This window comes from Cucurbita pepo, chromosome 6 (genome assembly GCF_057944985.1).
Source record: "Cucurbita pepo subsp. pepo isolate OVF chromosome 6, ASM5794498v1, whole genome shotgun sequence".
Taxonomy (NCBI): domain Eukaryota; kingdom Viridiplantae; phylum Streptophyta; class Magnoliopsida; order Cucurbitales; family Cucurbitaceae; genus Cucurbita; species Cucurbita pepo.
The window spans coordinates 4,575,602-4,584,289 of NC_141803.1; the positions used below are offsets into that span (position 1 = coordinate 4,575,602).

At 33.7% G+C, this 8,688-nt stretch overlaps 1 pseudogene across 1 annotated transcript; it reads left to right on the forward strand.

Annotated features, from left to right (window-relative positions):
• Positions 1-4,221: 4,221 nt before the first annotated feature.
• LOC111796664 (uncharacterized) lies at positions 4,222-8,688 on the forward strand (annotated as a pseudogene). Its single transcript, XR_015421446.1, has 7 exons — positions 4,222-4,281; positions 4,592-4,599; positions 4,979-5,041; positions 5,131-5,260; positions 6,536-6,691; positions 7,507-7,564; positions 8,331-8,688. The product of XR_015421446.1 is annotated as an uncharacterized LOC111796664 (transcript).

The window sequence follows — 8,688 nt, forward strand, 5'->3', positions numbered from 1 at the left end:
CCTGTCCTTTTCATCAAGCTCAGGTTCCTAATGATTTTACTTGTTATTCTTCAGAATTGAGTGCTCGCTCTGTTGTTTCTTTAAATTAGGCTGTTTGTGTTACATTTTTCTTGATATAGTCGATTAGTTCTAGGGATTTTGATGTCTTTGCTGTCACGTTAAGCATTAGATGGTGATGTTATAGCATCGTTTTAGAATTTTTGAACGGACATGTTTAGAGGTAAGAAATTGTTCAATTATTCTTATTGTTTTAAATAAAAGAAAGATACTATCGTTGATTGTATGAAATATACTATTGTAAAAGAAGCCACTGCGATTGGCAGAATCAGAATGGTGTTGTGATTAGGGGGAGGATAGCAAAAAGAGTGCAAACATTTTATCATTTTCGTTAATTTCCACCTGCTATTTCCTCAAAAGATTCTTTCGTCCGTCTCCAACCAAACCTTAGTGCTTAATCACGCATAACCACAACACCTGTAGTTTCTCCTTGAAAGGAATGCCATAAAAGAAGTTGTTAAACATAGGCAGCCAGGGAATCTGTGCCATATACCTTACTGAACAAATCTAGGCATAATTGAGAAATAATTGGTGGTGTAAAGTCCCGAATCTCTAAAACCCCAACAAACTGAATCTTGTCAGAGCAAAAGTGGTGGCAGATATTCATGTGAAGCTGCCATGCATTAAATTTTTGCTGCTTTCTTGAAGTGTTTGTTGCTCCTTATGGGATAGACTTCTAATCTTTTTTGTATTTTTTCCTCACATTGATGTTTGTGAAGCCAGGTAGATCTCCTCTCCCCTTAAAACAATTCTAGTTTAGAAAGAACTGAAGTCTAATTGTTTTGACTAGCCTATGTATTCTAGTAAGTCAAAATGCAAGCATAATTAGCCTTATTTATCCTATTTGAATGAAGGGATAGTCATGAAAAGTTGGTGCTTTGTGTTAAACGTGGATTATAAACTTCAAAATGGACTCTGATCAAAGTATGAACTTCAAACCCAAAAGTTCTTATTTTCTATGTTTAGTAACCAGAAGAGAAATCATTTAGGCATTTGTTTTCCTCTATTTTCTGGATCAATGATGCATGCCAACTGTTTTCTCACCGTTCTAGTAGGTTGCTACTCTTGTGCACATAGTTTCTCAAGATTAATTATCTATCTGGAAGTTTCAGTGTTGATATAGCACACAGTTATCTTATAGAAAGGGGTAATACTTATATTGCTGTTTGGTAATTGATACTGACATTTCTCATATCATAATTGGACTTTGGTAATTGATAATATACAAGTTATAGAATTGGAACAGCAATCAACAGTAGAACGAGAGAAGATGGTATTTCTTTTTTTTGTAATAATAAACAGTAAGAAGTCTTATACAGTTTCTTTCTTATTTATAGCTACCATTTAAATTTAATTATAATTATAAAACAACGTTTGCATATCTATAATTGCATTTAATCCAAGTCCTAAATTCTATTAGAACAAGCCCAATGTGATCGCATTAGGTCCATTGAGTGCTGCTATGAGATTGAGGTAATTTTATTGAGCTTTCTTAATGGAAGAAACCAAGGTGACTGTAAATTTTCAGTTGATCGTGTCAACTCTCAAAGGAACTTCGGTAATGAATTTATGTTTTCTATGGGGTTGGGAAAACTGTGGACATGTTTATGTGTATTTGAAATTTCAGGCTGGTCACTTCAATTCCTTAGTGTTTTTCGCATGCTCAAGCAATTTACAATACGCCAAACTATCTACCATACTTATGCTGCTATTGTTATGTTTTTGGTATTCACAACTTAAGGGTACAGTTTTACATCCTATAAAACAGATTCTGTTCAAGTAAGGTCGTTCTTATATTTTTGGTATTGTAAAGCAATGAAAGGACTTTTAAGACATGTTGGCGATTTGAGATTTATTATCTTGGAGTAGAAATGTTAAAGCTGTAGATATTGTTTTCTTGAAGTGCTAGTTTGTCTAGAAGATTAAGGTTCTTCCTTGCAACTGTTTTCTTTTTCCTTCCGAGTATATTTTATTCCCTTTTTTATCCTCTTGCATCTCGAGTTTTAGTTATTGGTCAATATATTCGTGTTTTGTTTTATATTTTTTAATAAGACTATTGAGCAATATTATTTAATCAAACTTTTTAAAGAGTTGAAATTGTGTTATTTCTTTTGAGCTTATCAATGCTATCCTATCCCTTTCCCCAGAAAACTAGTAGTAAGTCCTTTCAATGTCCTTATCATCTGTCTGAAAGTGTGCTGTCTATTTCATTTTCTTTTCATGTTTTTCATTTCATCTGATGTAAATCCTAATCTGTGTGCTTTTTGGACTTCTTGAAAGCTATTGCATAGAAAAATGGAAGAAGTTTCTCCAAACTCCATTATCTTGAATTTCATATTAGTTTCCCATCAGATCAAGATTGATGTTTATATTTTTGGTCATATCATTTGTAATTCTCTGTAAGATAGAGATATTTCTCTTGTTCCTGTTTAGCAGTTTGACTTCAAATTCCCGTTCAACAAGTTTATAATAGCACGTTTGTGCAAAGGAAATTGCTTGGAAAATTGCACATATTGCTGCTATGTCTTATCAATTGCTCACCTGCATATAGTACATTTGTCCCTTTACATAAACATATCCTTTGGTAGTAATCAGGTAACAGTGTGACTTTTTTTTCCTTTTTTATCTTTTTTGTACACAGAATAGAATAGCATTTAATATATATATATATATATATATATATATATATTGAATTCTTGATGCATTTGCACAGAACTATCATTTACTTCGGTCTAGTAGAATTTAGATTGCAACCTTTCCAACTCTTCTGTCAAGCTAGATTGTTCAAAGGGCATGAAAGAAATGTGAACTTAGAGTCTCACCTCGAAGTTCGACATCAGCATGGATGCAAAAAGCTTATCTGCAGTTCATCAGATGGTTCAAGTTGACTGCAAACCTGCAATGCTAAGCTTCTTTGGACAGCCAAGTCATATAAACGAGCTTTAATAGACCATCTTTTTGATCTGGCCTAACATGATCCCTCCGTGCAGCAGAATGGAGATGTTGCAGGGATCGAGTAATACAACTTGAATTTTATTGTTCATCTGTGACAGTCTTTTCCTAGAGAAAGAAATATGAAGTTTAAATTCTATCTTTTAACATTGGTTGCGCATGGCAAGGAAATCGGGACAGACATGCAAGTACAAGAAATTGTGTAAGTTTAGTTATTGGCTTTTGCGTTTCTTTTGTTTCTTTGTTTTTTTTTTTTTTTTTTTTTTTTTTCCAGATTTTTTTTCTGTATGTAGAAGTGTATTACTATTAGTGCAGGAGCTTCCCATGGAAGGTTTCTGGAAGTTTCTTCATATGCATTGTTTTCCATTCTTACTGGTTTTTATTCTATATTGGGCTCCTATAAGGCCCATCCCTGAATAGAGCAGCAACTAAACTCCTGGTCTTGCTCTTCTGTTCAATAATTATTTCTAAGAATGAAATAACATTTTTGGATGCAATGTTCTGAAATCGTTCAGCATAATCATTCTCTCGGCAATTATTGTCTTTTGAGGATTAAAGAATCTATTTCTTTTCAATCTCTCATTTTCTGTTCTCCTCCGGTTTGGTTTATAAGAGTCACGGAGTAAGATTGCATATTTCTAATTGTTTATGAGTAAGAATCTAACAGTGACAATCTTTGCTGCCTATAATTATAGTTTCTGTCGCAGGGTGCAAGTGTTGGAATTACAAAGACATGCAACAGTTAAAATTGTCAACCATTCTTCTTAGCATAGAGTATCCCTCTCATTTATTAGTTGTGAAATTGATTTTTACTTCGCTTGAAGAAACTTGCCACCTATAATCTAAATTAAATTTGCATATTCAAATTATTTTTAACCATTGTGAATTTTGGGGGTTTTTAGGAATATTTGGCCTCATTGTCGTGAATTGAATATCAATTCTTACTGCCTTAGATTACTTCAAATTTTAGTTAGATTCACCCCAAACCAAGTGCGTGAGACAATCCATGCAGGATAGTAGGAAAATATAAGTTTCCTGTACATTTATCTTCTGCTTTTATTGAGTTAATTTAATTTAGATGATGTGGGCTGTGAAAGGATTCAACATTGTGAGCCATCATCAGTTTTTTGACAAACTAGTAGTGGTTGGCGCACACATTTCGAATTCTTGTCTAGGTACTTCTAATCCTTACCTTCCACCAGATGAACGCGGATGAACGGCACACTTCACCGAAGAAAGAGCTGTGTGGGGGCATTTTCAAGTTGTGCTAAGGTACATCCACTTCTTCATGAGATGAAATTAGGAACGGTGGGAGTGGGGGGGCCGGAATTAGTATGCTTAAGAAGACATAATTATGCAACCCTTTTTCATTCTTTCATGGGGGTTGACAGTAGAGACATGACACACCACTTTCCTCTCTTTTTACAGATGCATTTGAAATGGGGCCAACATTCTCTCTCATACCCCATGTCTCTTTGCACCACCTCACCAACCGGGCACAGTTTGAAATATCTATTGGTCAAACACAATGCGATGGAAAGGAAAAACATGCTTATATCTATATGTTCTGTAACACTGCCAGACAGACTGGTAATACTGTAGAGCACATATATGGTCCTTGAACCCTCATAAAACTCTTATTAATTTGCACTTGCAATTCCTTACCCTATTAGAAGAACAGAGCAACACTGTTTCTTAGCATATTTCCTTGTGTGCATTGTTTTTCAACTGCTGCATGAATATGTTCCCCACCATTACCCCTTCTCTATGTCATATAAATCCCTATCCACTGGTCACTCCATTTTCTCAAAAAAAGAAAAAAAAAGAAAAAAAAAGAAATGGGAAAGGTTGAAAGAGAGAGAGAGACAGAAACCCACAAAAAAGGAAGCTTAAATATGCTCTTCTTGTATTTATGATTTTTATCATAATCTAAAAGAGATACTTTTCTTGCGTACTTGTGGTCAAGCAGGTGTTCGTGCTGTAAGGACCCACTGACTATCCTATCAAGCGACAAGAAGCGATGGGCTGAAAGGTTGAAACCTAAGAAGCCATATTGCTCTTTTGTATTGGACATAAACTTCAAGGTCTAATCACTTTGATGCTTTGAATTTGCTTTTGTAGGAACCAGAAACAAATATTATATGAATTCCAAGCACTTAGCTTAGCGATGGAAAATCGTTGCTTTGGAATCACTAAACACTTTCTTGTCATCTTCATGATTTTTAAATCTCCTTTTGGTCCATCATGTCAGGTATTTTCTTTTTAAATTAATGTTTATCCTTTGCTACATGCTACACCATAATCAAAATGCATGTTATATGCCTCGGCACAAAGTGTTATACATCACCAGCCATCCAATCCTGGCCTCCAAAAGTAGCCGACCAACAGAAACTTAAAAACTCATCTTATTGGTGATAACATGTGATTTGTGGCCTCAATTCCAGAAACCCATTGGCTGATTTTTCCTTTTCTTTTTCTTTTCCTGTCTCTTCCAATTTTTTATTTAATATTTCGAAGCAGCGACAATGACTTGCTAATGGTTTTTTCTTACCTAATCAGGAAGTGTACCTTAGTTGGTCTTTGGTTTGGTCTCTGGAGTCATCATTATAGCTCTGACTTCCATTTTCTTATCTACGAAACAACGTCATAATATTGGCAAAATGTTCCATAGTCACATCTAATCCGAACCTCGCTTAAAGAAGATGTAGTGGTTAAAAGTAAAGATATCCTATAAAGTTAGAGATAAGATGTTTGATTAATGACTCCATTTGTTGGATAAACAAGAAGCTGAGTCCAGCTAGAACCCAGTTCTTGTTCTTAATTATCTTAGATTCTAAACCCTATTATGCTTTTTATTTAAAGCAATTTGATTTGAAATAACCTTTAATACTAATATTCAGTCATATTTTTCACTTTTCTTATATTGTAGTCTGATGGGACAATAATTTGTTAAACAAATATTCTATTAATGTTTTCTAGTTTACTTGAAGCTTAATACAGTAATCCCCCAGCTCGAATTCTTCTGAATGAAGTCAATATTTAGTTAAATATAAGGGTGATCTCACTGTTGCTCGCAAAAGATGACATTAGTTCATATGAAATGAAAACAAAGCTATAGGAGTCTCTAACAATTGATATTATGACTAAAAGAGCTTCTTGTGTTGCAAATTAATGCTTGATGATTTGGATGTTCGGCATTAGTGTTTGATTTTATGTGAAGCTCTCTTGTCGTAAAAATGTGTGATGCCATTTTTGACGATGTTTGGAAGCTTTTCTTTTGCTAGTTCCCCATCATAAACACGTGGATAACCTAAAGTCATTGTAGTTGACTGAAAAGATTCAATGTTAATCATAAATCTTTGGGGGCACTCTTGGCAAGGGACTGTGCATTCAAGCACACAGTGAAGAATAAAAGTGTACCATAGAGCACCTTATCTCAATAAGTAACATTTTATAGTTTCTTTCACTGTATCCGATTTCAGCAGCAGCTTTGAGATACTGTTTTCATTTACACATTTAATGTCAGGTAATTGGCAAGGGGAGGCAGGCCATCATTTGTAATAATGCTGATGATGATTCTGTTGTCGAGGAAACATGCATGGAATGAACTACGTGTCGATATGAGGCAAATTAGCTTCAAGGGAATGGAGAGAGACTGAAAAGCATCGCAGAAATTAATCAAGTATGTGACCACCCTATTATGCTTGTTCTTTTTTATAGTGGAGGAAGAATTATGCATGCACACCAACTTTAAATTACTGTTCTTTTGGTCGATTTAGACGAACATTTCTTTACTCGCCCTACCAAGTTTAAATTCATTGCATATCACCGAAAGAATTTTAACATAGTTGACGACAAAAGACTCCTCTTTTTTTCTTTTTTTCGCTCTGTATGTTATTCGGATGACCACCACCATAGTTCTTCTTTCTTTATTGACTAAACATAGCATTTCAATTCTTGAACTATATGCTATTTTTTCAATTGTCTTTCTATAATTCATACTTAATAATGTATTGAAATATTTAGGAGACTGAAGAATGATAACATATATATTTTAGGTAGGAAATGTGACATATATTTTGTCTTATTTTTTTTCTTAGTATATAGAAATATTAATGACTGTGGATGTTTGAATAGTTCCCACTTCTCAGTATATTTATTTCTGTCTGAATATGTTTTGAAACATGTTATTGATATAATAATGTCAGACATTGCTTTGTTCCCTAGTAGAGACTGTTTTTACCTCATCATTTACACAGAAGACAATGGTATTGTTTTTACCTCATCATTTACACAGAAGACAATGGTATTTTTACATGTGAACCTTGGCATATAAAGGAGGAACACCTAGAGATATAGCTTAATTTCATCACATGCTTCATATATTTCCACATTGTTTTTCTTGTTTGAACATGATTGTTCAAGGTCATTATTTGTTTGTTTTCTTCGTTGCTTTTTCTTGGATAATAATAATGAAAAGTGCCCCCATTGAAGCAGGTTAAAGCTGAGAGACCATCAAATCTGCCATGAATTGAAAGCTACGTGTCAATTTTTGGTTAGTTCTATTTTAATTCTTATTAATCTTTCAATAAAGCTTAGATTTAGTCACTATTCATAACAACATTATCTTAATAAATTTTGAAAATATATTCACGTGATATTTAACTTATTTAGATTAAAAAAATTACTTGAAATAACTAAATTTAAGATGCAATTTCTATGGGTTGTAGTGTGTCGGTCTGTCTAAGAAATGGTTGTGTGAACCCATAATTTTGTGCCTCTTCTAAGTTGGGAAACGTGAAACCCGACCTCCAAAGCTTGTTCAAACTGTCCATGGAAATAGTAATAATCAATCATATTAGACTAAGTTGTACATTTTGTAATTAAATTATAGGTTGAATGAGCAATATAATACACTCCACTTTTTCCCATCTATACGTCGCGTTCGGAGAATTGTAACCATTCTCTTTTTTGTACTTGAGTTGGGTTGACTTAAGAGTTTTAAGTTCAAGTTAAATTGGTTGAGTTTTTAAGCTGAATTATATTTCAATGATTAGATGATAAATTTAACCTAAAGTACTAGATAGGTTGATAAGCTCAACTCTAATGCCTCTATCTATGATTGCTTTCTTTTGATGTAAAAATCTTGAAAATTTATTGGGATAGTGGAGCTTGCTAAGATAGTTACACTCTTGAGTTTGCATTATCATAGCCGAGGTAATATGAAACCGATCCTTTATGGGTTGAGATTTGTTAATTGTTAATAACGTTGAACATACTAAAAGAGATGTCTCATTTGTGGCTTTCTTTTTAATCCATAGAGTTGTAACTCTGATGCTTATGATCTAACATGTTGGGAAGATGATCAACATTTCTGATATACAAATTGAAGGTACCTCCCTCCCTCCCTCGACCGACGGTAACTGTGTCTAGAGATATTCATTCCTTTAATTATAGTTTTTATTCATGTTAACTAAAAAAAAGTTTATACCTTTAGTCACCCTTAGATCCATGGCATGTGATTAGGCAATTGAGTATACTCAAAACCACAATCAAATATAAATGTATAATCTCAAGAGAGTCAAAATTGGCCATATCTTAATCAGTTTCATAAAATTATGTTACAAATTAATTAATTAATACAGTCTCTTAGCCCTTCACATTGAGGGCAGCATCCTT